The sequence below is a fragment of the Podarcis pityusensis genome (genome assembly GCF_964106645.2).
Source record: "Podarcis pityusensis genome assembly, chromosome: 6".
Lineage (NCBI taxonomy): Eukaryota > Metazoa > Chordata > Lepidosauria > Squamata > Lacertidae > Podarcis > Podarcis pityusensis.
This window is the reverse complement of record NC_138030.1, coordinates 49,531,970-49,542,352: the sequence shown is the minus strand read 5'-3', so window position 1 is coordinate 49,542,352 and position 10,383 is coordinate 49,531,970.

The following is a 10,383-nucleotide window of genomic DNA, read 5'->3' as shown; positions in this document are numbered from 1 at the left end:
TTCCTTGCTGGAAACACCGTCTAGGTTCCACACCACCACTCCTGCTTTCCAGGTCATGACCAGACACTGCTAATGCACTTTTAAACTTTTGTCCATAATCGTGACTACTACTAGTCAATGGCTACTAGTCACAACGGTTATGTTACTAGCACCATGCCTCTGAATATCAGCTGCTGGTGATCATGGATGGTGATCCATGTTCTGCTTGTTGTGGGCTTCAGGATGCTGGGCCTCATAGGGCCTTTGGGCTGATCTAACTGGGCTCGTATGTTCTAACCATTCAGATTACAAGTTTGGCTTTGGTTTCGAAATTGGAAACATTAATACTCCATCTTTCCTCAAGGAGCTTGAGGTGACACACCTGGTTCTCCCAATCCCTGTTTTATCCTCATAACCACCCTGTGAGGTAGGGTAGACTGAGACGATGATTGGTTGAAGGTCACCCAGTGAGCTTCATGGGCGTGTGTTCCTAGGTTCTACTCTGACCGCTATATCACGCTACTGTTGCTACCAATTCTGTGCTGACAGATATTTTGTTCTGCGCAGCTGTGGTGATGCAGATATCCTGAGCCGCTTGATGCACCACATATTTAGGTGTACACGAAAGATGGTTCAAGTGTACATCCCAAAATGTATATGATGAATGCAACAAACCCATGCATAAACCCTCTTCTGCAGGGAACTGTAATGGGTTGCAGCTCCTTGTTGAGGGTGCACTTGGCAGCAGATCTGGACTTGCCGTTATGTAACCAAAGCAAAAGGGATGGATCTCTTCAGAAACTCCTCCTGCTCCTTATCTGAGTCAGTGCATCATATTCTAGTATATTAGGAATGTAGCTCTTTTGCATGGCTGCTAGTTATGATGGAGAAAACACACAGCTCTCATCCCTGAGCTTGCCCTCACTGCCCAGGCTGGACTCTTCTGGGAGCCGCTCTCTGATTGGCCCCTAACTGCTCTGCCAGCATGTAGCTGCACTTGCCTATGCCAGGCTCAGCCCTTCTAATGAGCAATGTTTAGCTTCTGCCTCTCCCAGGGAAAACACTAATTATGCGTCTATAAATAAAATATGGGCTGCTGCTCCTGTAAGCCGCATGTGGCATGCACACCAGGCAACTCTACGGAGGCAAATGATTGCGCTGCTCCACCCAGCCCACGTGCAATTCCAGGGGTCTAGGAAGGGGCTCACAAGGGACAGAGCCTATTGCTGAGCAATTTGGGAGAGGGCAAATTTGGGAGTTTGGGAGATGTCAGTACAGCAGTATGATTAACACTAACCTGAGCCAATGGGAGCTTCCTCCACCCCTATAAATAGCAGGTGTGAACCCCACAATCCAGATACGGGGGGGGGGGGCAAAGCGCCCCTATTCCTCACACCTGATGTGAAATGAGCCCCCTGTGTCTGCAACTTTCTGTTTGGAAAGAAACCATCCAACTAATTGCTAATTGCATGAATCTTGTCCCTGTCCTTTCCTTTCCCCATCAGAATTGCTTTAGTCATTCCTTGTGGCATGGATTCAATGGCTCTTAGCACTCAGCCAGCCATCAGTTGGACAGGGTCCACGCAGGGGCTATGCCAAGGGGAATCCTCTGAGCAAAGATCCTTCTTGTCTCTTGCAACAGAAGGTTGGGGATGGGCTCTCCCACTCAACTCTGCCCCTCTCAGTCTTCTGCCAAGTCTTGCTCTCTTTCCATACTTTCCCCCATAATGCTGGCTGTGAGACTAATAGTGGATCTTTCCCAATTAAGGAAAATATTTGCCATCTTTTCTCCTGCTTTGTGATTCTTGTGCAGACTGATGCACAGCAATCTGGCATGTGGATCTTTTCCTGGAAAGAAAGTGATGGGGTGGGAAACACTTAATTTCTGCATCTAGGGGTGCAGCGGGGTCAATTTTAAAAATACGATATCCTGTGTGGCCTTAAGCCCATCCTTCAAGGCAGCTCATTCTATCCTACAATCCCCATTCTGATGGTTACATCCTATCTTCCCATAGCTACAATGCACACACAGAAGTTGTTGTGGAGTTTTATGTGTCCAGATGGATGACAAATGCAGTGAAGGGCATAAAGGCGACTCACAAGGTTAAGGAGCACGCTTCCCGCCCCAAGCCCTGTGTTGGTCGTGCTCATGCATCCCATTTGCTGACTAGCTGTCCTGCTTCTTCTTTTGCTCTCTCTGCCAGCTATCTGGCGCCCCCTGACCTGCCACCCACTACTCCCACCTGGCACTGCTGGGGTGCTTTGGCTGCTTTTTATCATTTTCCTGTTCCCCACCACAAGTGCTGGTAATTAGATCATAATTGTAATATTTGCATATTCATAACAGCTGAAATTAATCACATTTGCATAATAGTAATGAAAGGGGCTTCATTAATTACCGACTTTTCCTCGAGTCTGTGCATATAAATGACTGCACAGAGTTCTCCATCATGGGTGCAGGATGACAGCGTTTGCATGTTCAGAAGGGTGAGCTGCAGGTTGGCACAATGATGAGGACCGTCAGTGTGTCACAGCATGGGGAGGAGGTGAGGAATGGCATATTTGGGGGGAAGCTACTGCTCTAATACTACTATAATAGCTGTGTAATCTTACATTGTACATACAGAAGTCAATCAGGCAGGTGTTCCCAGCTGCACCTGTGGGCAGCAGGCTAGCTTGGGCAACCCATGAGGCACATAGAGTTGTCCTCCAATCTCATGCTGCTTCTCAGCCCTCAGTATCTGTCGTCTGAGCTAGTTGCCTCTCTCTGCCTATGGTAGGGGCTGACCCTCTTGTGTAAAATTATGCAAAATGGAAACAGACTGTTAAGTTGTGGGTGAACATATCAGACGACACAGTGATTCTTCCAAAGCAGCTCTTTATTTGTAAGCTGGAACAGAACTGAACTGAGGAGCTCAGTCAGCCTGCTTATATAGAGCTCCACTACAATGCAACAGTAACCATATTCTGTAACTAGCCAATCACTGAACGTCACTTTCGATCCTTCATTTGCATACAAACTATCCAATCACTGAACGTCACTTTCAATCCTTCATTTGCATAACTATCTACAGTATCCCCCTGCTGGCCCAGGGTGAGAACTTCAGTACATAACACAGACCATTGCCTTACTTAAAGTTTATTTAGAACAAACACATTTTTCCAAGTGACAGTCTAACATGTGCAATCCAGAGGTCTGCCAGCTATCTACCCTCTGCAGAACCTATATGGGCTTCTGAATTGTGGGCTTTCTCAGACGCAGTGACTTCTTCAGAGGGACTTCAGAGCTGTAGTAACTCAACAGGCCAGATTGCTATTGACCTGCAAGATGCTGCTCCTGTTGTGAGACCACCACAATTTCCTCACAGTTAAAGCTGCTAGCCGTGTTTTTTGGACAGCTGAGACCTCCAGGTATGGGGCAGTATATAAAACCAGCTAACAACAACAACAACAAAAACAACTCTGTTTCTTGTGCCTCTGAAGGGCCAGGTGTGCAGCCTGGGAGTCATTTTGGACTCACAGCTGTCCATGGAGGCGCAGGCCAATTCTGTGTCCAGGGCAGCTGTCTACCAGCTCCAACTGGTACACAGGCTGAGAGCCTACCTGCCCACGGACTGTCTTGCCGGAGTGGTGCATGCTCTGGTTATCTCCTGCTTGGACTACTGCAATGCACTCTATGTGGGGCTACCTTTGAAGGTGACCTGGAAACTACAACTAATCCAGAATGCAGCAGCTAGACTGGTGACTGGGAGTGGCTGCCGAGACCACATAACACCGGTCCTGAAAGACCTACATTGACTCCCAGTACATTTCCAGGCACAATTCAAAGTGTTGGTGCTGACCTTTAAAGCCCTAAACGGCTTCGGTCCAGTATACCTGAAGGAGCGTCTCCACCCCCATCGTTCTGCCCAGACACTGAGGTCCAGCGCCGAGGGCCTTCTAGCAGTTCCCTCACTGCAAGAAATGAAGTTACAGGGAACCAGACAGAGGGCCTTCTCGGTAGTGGCACCCGCCCTGTGGAATGCCCTCCCACCAGTTGTCAAAGAAGTGAACAACTATCTGACTTTTAGAAGACATCTGAAGTCAGCCCTGTTTAGGGACGCTTTTAATATTTAATGAATTACTGTATTTTAATATTTTGCTGGAAGCCGCCCAGAGTGGCTAGGGAAACCAAGCCAGATGGGTGGGGTATAAATAATAATAATAATAATAATAATAATAATAATAATAATAAATTAATTAGTCAGCAAGCAAGACAATTTTGTTTGGTGTTGCAAGTACCTACTGAAATGTGCCAGTGATATTTTTGCACAAGTCCCTCCCTCCCTACCACCAGAATTTTGTACTCCCTGCAACTTTCAAAAGCTCTCCTCCTCACTTCTTTAATAGCTGGTTGTTACTTTTGTATGTGCCCTTCAGTGCTGATGCTATGGGAAATTGCTGTATATTTTGTCAAGACCGTTTGTCTGTCTAGCCTAGTATTACCTACCTTGGCAGTGGCTCTCCAACGCCTCAGGCAGAACACTTCCATGTCTGCCGCTACCGGATACTTTTAACTGTAGGTGCTGGGGCTGGAGCAGCAGAATCTACAGCCCTGATCCAAGACATCCCTCTGCATCCTGCCATTACACAAGTGAGATCCTCCTGCTGTTTATCTTGGCATCAGAAAAGCTACATTCAAGACCACTTCAGCAGCAAGCAGGTCCTCTTGGGCCATCACAACCTGTGTTTTGGTTTCTTCTGCAGCAGGGGTGGAGAGTTGTCAGAAATATTAGCAGTTTCTTGGCTCTGAGGAACCAAGGTGCATGCTTGAGAATAATCAGCTTGCTTCAGTCTAGCACCCCAGGAGGCAAACAGCATTTAAAAACCTAATTATAGGACCTTTTCTACACAATTGGATTTTTCATGAGTTGTAACTCATCTGTAGTGATGCAGGATCCAAACATTTTCTCTTCCAGCACTTCTAATACAGGGATATCACATTTTTCTGAGCATTCAGAATGCATCATCTTGTACCTGGGAAAATGCAGTTCTTTCCTTGCATGGTACAATTGCCACTGCCAAGTACCACTTGTGGGCACCTAATGGATAACACCTGTGGCACAAATGGAAATGGGCAGCCCAACTCCCTCCGTCATAATTTAGTGATTTTGTTTTTGTAAAATTGTTGTTGTTGTTATGTTACTGCTCTCACACTTGATTGATGTATCACACTTGTGTGTTAGTGTTGAGGTGGAGCAAGCGACTAGAGGGGTCAGTTTACAGAAAAAATGTGAGTAAGGGGCACTGTGTATACAAGGTTAGGGAGAGAGCGAATAGAGACTTTTCATGATACTAGAACCTGGGTCAATCTAATGAAAATGTTGGAAGATTCAGGGCAAATAAAAGGAAAATACTTATTCACACAGTTAAAGCAATATAATTCTCTACTTTATCCTTGATGAATTTGTCTAAATCCCCTTTGAAAGCTGTCATGGTTGGTGCCCATTGCTATAACCCTCTACCATAAAATACGGTTAGACAAATTCATCAAGGATAAGGCTATCAGTGGCAAATGGGTGAGTGCTATTGTGTTCATTTCCTTTTAAGCTTTTTATAGGCACCTGGTTGTCTACCGGAATGCTGTTCTAAGATGGGCTTTTGGCCTCATCCAACAGGGTTCATCTTATGCCTCATTTAAGCCTTTTTTTGAACAAAAAGAAATCAGCAAGGCTACTCACTCTACAAAAATGCATTGTCATCTTAGGGACTTCATGTCAGCCAGCATATTTCATCTCCTGCATTAGAGAACGGACTTAGCCATTTCTCTTGATCAATGCCAGATTTCCAGTGTGGTGTGATCTCTTTTTTTCTAGGAGGTTATGTCTATTTTAAAAAAAAAAAAAGGTTGCACACATTGTTTGACCAGGACACAGGGAGCAATGCATCTAGTGTGTAAACTGGACAGAGACAAATGGTCTCTAGCTCTAACAGGATGCTTGCAAGCCTTTGCCTCTTTCAGAAGAAGTTGGTTTCCAGTGGGCAAGCTAAGCTGTACTGAGGGGTAGAAGCAGAGTGCACTGGGATGCACTAGTGGTACAGTGGTACCTCGGGTTAAGTACTTAATTCGTTCCAGAGGTCTGTACTTAACCTGAAACTGTTCTTAACCTGAAGCACCACTTTAGCTAATGGGGCCTCCTGCCACCGCTGCGCCGCCGGAGCATGATTTCTGTTCTCATCTTGAAGCAAAGTTCTTAACCTGAAGCACTATTTCTGGGTTAGCAGAGTCTGTAACCTGAAGCATATGTAACCTGAAGCGTATGTAACCTGAAGCGTATGTAACCCGAGGTACCACTGTATTAACAAAGGTAGGTAGTTCTCAGGCCTGGTCCAGACTTTGCACTCTTCCTCCACCATTTTATGTTTCTGCAGCCTCGAAATCCCTGCTGTTGTTGAAATTCTCATCAGTATTTGATAGAAATCTGATTTCTAAGCATGATCGAATGACTTATAGAGAATCTGATGGCTGCTGTCACCTGCTGGTCTCTTTGTGGTGTGGAAACTGCCTGCTGGCAAAATGACTCCTCTGATCTATGGAAGTGAGGATCAAGAAACAGGTGGTTGAGGAAAGAAAGAAAGAAGCTGTGTGTCTGAGGAGAGACCAAAGGGTTGGTTCCTTGCATCACCTCTGGTTCTCAGTTAGGAAGGTGTTCCCATAGTTAGGGTTAGATAACAGCTCTTCAGAGACTCCTCCATTTTCATTTATAGGCTACACACCGCAGAGCCTTGCTAATGAGATGCTGGAGAAGGTGACATGACATACCCCTGCAGGTCACACAAACCCATTGAGGCAAACATTTCCTGGTGTCTGGGCCTAGAAAGGCAACACAGTATGAACAAGGGTTTGCTATGGGCCTCCAAAACCTGTGAGAAGCCACCTGAGTGGCAAGTCCTGAGAACAGCCTGGATCGCTCAATTGGTTAGAGTGTAGTGCTGGTAATGCCAAGGTTGCAGGTTGGACTAGATGATCCTCAGGGTCCCTTCCAACTCTACAACTCTGTGATTTTATGAGGGTGGGAATAGACTCCAGAAAGAAGCAGCGAGAGTCTCTCTTGTGCTACAGAGGAGCAGTGGCTGGTTCTGGGTAGAAAGGAGGAATGCCAGGGAGTTCAGAGCCCAATCTCCTTTTCCCATATGTGCTGGTCTTGATAGCTGGTTGCCTTCACACTGGGAACTAGTTGTGTCCCCCCAGGACAAAGCTAAAAGTGGTGCTACCCAGAGAGCATGTGGGAGCAGCCTGTGTGCTGGAGGCTGCTGGTGCAAACAGATGGTCTTCAGCCTGCATCCATGTTCCCACTGAGGCTCCCCGAGGGAAACCAGAGTCCTCTGTCTCTCCTCCCTCCCCCACACTTCCATAGCCCACAGAGGACCTTGATTCCTCTGCAGAAGGGCAATTAGATAAATATTTCAGTGATGCAGAACTCTCTAAAATTGTGCTGCCTGATCCATTGGTTGCTTGTGGGATGTATGCTTAAAAATAGAGAGCAGCAGGAAATGAACCACACCAAAAGGCATGAAAGGGAAGGCCCCTTCTGGAAGCTGCTGTGCTGGGCAGGAGCAAATGGATTCCGGATTCCTGGATCCTTTGTCTCTTGGGAAAAGCAAACTCCAAGGGATTCCGCAGATGGAAGCAAGGGTCTGGTTTCAGCAGCACATACCCTGTGGTCTCTGCAGTGAGAAACTGGCACTACAGTCCCTTAGTTGCCCATGTGAATTGAAAGCCCTTGGGCTACAGGTTCCTTCTTATCCCCCTGGGGTCATTACTAACTCCTTCTTATCCCTGCTCTGAGTAAATCAGCGTGAGAGGCAGATTATGGCAGCTAAAGACTCTAAATTAGATGCTAATTGCTCTAGTAGTGACTGCAAAGTCCTGATGCTGCAGATAAGGGAGTGCCCCTGCTTCTGTCATTCCAGTGACAGTGCTGGCATGCTTTCTGAAGCAGCAGTCACACTGCAGAGGGTGTGTGGCTTTAACTGACCATGGAAGAAAGCAGTTGTGGGGGCCTTAGGTATAAAAAGCAGCTGCCCTGGATCTCAGCCAGAAAATCAGAGTTAGGGAATCCCAGTTTGTCTCTCCTTAGCAAAATGCAGGACTTCTGGCAAGAAAACCAAGACACACGTGGGGCTAGCATTCAGTCCTTGCCAACTACTGCTAAGTAAGGCCGCATTTGTGGAAAGGAACAGCAACAAGTTGAGGCTGTAGGGCAAAACTAACCCAAAAGCTTTTAAAACCATCTGTCCTTCTCTTTTCCCAGGACCTGCTGTGACTTAGAGGGTTCTTCCAGTTCTTGCTGATTATTTTGCCAAGTGTCTCGAGCTGACCCGACTGAAATCAAAATTGTGATGGTCTAGCTCAGGGATGAGGAACCCATGGACTCTCAGCTGCCATCAACCCTGGCCAGCATGGTCAATGGTCAATGATGGGAGTTGCAGTCCAACAATATCTGGAGGGGCACAGGGTATAGTTCTATGATCCAAGTCAGGAAGATGTTGATGGACTACAACTCTCACCATCTCTAACTATTGCCTATGCTGGCTGGGGCTGATGGGAGGTGGAATCCAAACAACATCGAGAGGATGCCATGTTGGTTGTTTCTGATCTAGCTTGCTACAGACAAAAGACCAGAGTAAGCAAGACAACACATGTTTCTCTTTGTCCCCCTTTGCATCCAAATTGCAGAAAGATGCCCATAATTCCTAGCCATACTCAAACTGATTGCCAATGGCATGGACAGGATGACAGTGGAACTTGAAAAGCCAAAAGATTATTTCAAGATCTTAATGGCTCAGCCCTCTGCAAAGATACAGGAAGAAGTAGGGATACCTAATATTGATATCCTAGTTACCAATTGTACTGCAGCTCACTGGGGTTGGCTGGACACGAACTCATAAACATTAGATTTTAGTATGAGTGGTTCATATGCTGAGGCCAGGAAAACCCTAGGGATCCTGGATAAGAGCACCCAGTTGTATTTGCGCACTTCTAATTCAGTTTTTGGACGTTCTCAAAACCTTGGTTTTTACAATTTAGTTACTAAGGCATACATTTTTACTAGTGTTGGATTTAAATGCCATTTGTGCCAAAGGAACTGTGATCTGTGCAGAACTAGTAAACCAGAGTGTCTGGCATGTGGGGGAAGAGCAAATCTGGAAATTGCTTGTGGGTCCAGCATCAGAGGCTGGGCATCATTGGGACAGAATCCCAAGGGGATTTGGAGTATATTTAGTGTTTATTCCTTCTGAATGGCTGGTATTATCCCCATTAGACTGCTGGATCTTTAAAGCTGTTGAGCTTAGGTAATGTGTCAACCAGATCTCTCTCATTCCAGTACAGGGGTGCAGTGAGGCACCCCACAACTACTTGTGATGGTCACATTGGGATGAAGGAATAGCTGCTCCACAGAGGTGACTAATGTAATCCCCATGCCATCTGCTGAAAGCCAGGCCCAAACACACGGATAATCAACAGGGGCTGAAAAGTGATTAACAATCTAACATGCCTCCCGCCCCTTAGCGATTTCAATAAACACCTCCGCTTTTTGCTCTGTGCTGACATTGACAACGTCCACAGACTGATCAAGTGATTTCTAGTACTTGGTAATTACTGGTGTTTATTTCTGGAGCTGACTACAAGGAGAAGCTGTCAGTCTTTTGATGCTCCCATTTATTAGCAAGGCCTGGAGCGGGCAGATTTTCAGAAGTCCTGAGCAATGGATGGAGCTAGAAGCTGAGTCAAAACATCTCGCGCAGTATTGTCTACAATGACTTCAGCGGTGGCTGTCCAGAGTTTCAGACAGGGGGCATTCCTAGCCCTACTTGGACATCCCAGGATTGAACCCAGGACATTCTGCATGCAAGGAGGCCAGAAAGGCTCCAGGTCCCAGCAGTAGTGAAAGCATTTCGAGGAAGATAATCTAGTCCCCAGTAGTGTCACCTGGGGAATGAGAGAAGCACCTGCTCCCCACTGACCCACTCTGCTTATCAACTGCCTCACTGTGTGTGGAGGCTGCCCTCTCCTGTTTAGCTCAGGGATTGCAGGCCACCTCGCCACAGAAATCTCATAGTTTGACAGAAGAGCAGCAGAATGGATCTGCTTCTTACAGGTAGTTGGGTGCAAGCCATCCTTTCCCAACCTTGTGCCCTCCTGATGTTTTGTACCATCTCTGACCATTAGCCATGTTGGCTGGGGCTGATGGGAGTTCGAGTCTTTAAACACCAGATTGAGTGATGCATGCCATGGGAGGCAGACTAGAATTAACAATTTAACTGGGTTAATCATGAGGGATTGGAAAACACAAATAATTTACTGGTTGACTTTGTTTATGAATTGCTTCCCATGAAATCATCCCTGTGTGGTTAACAATA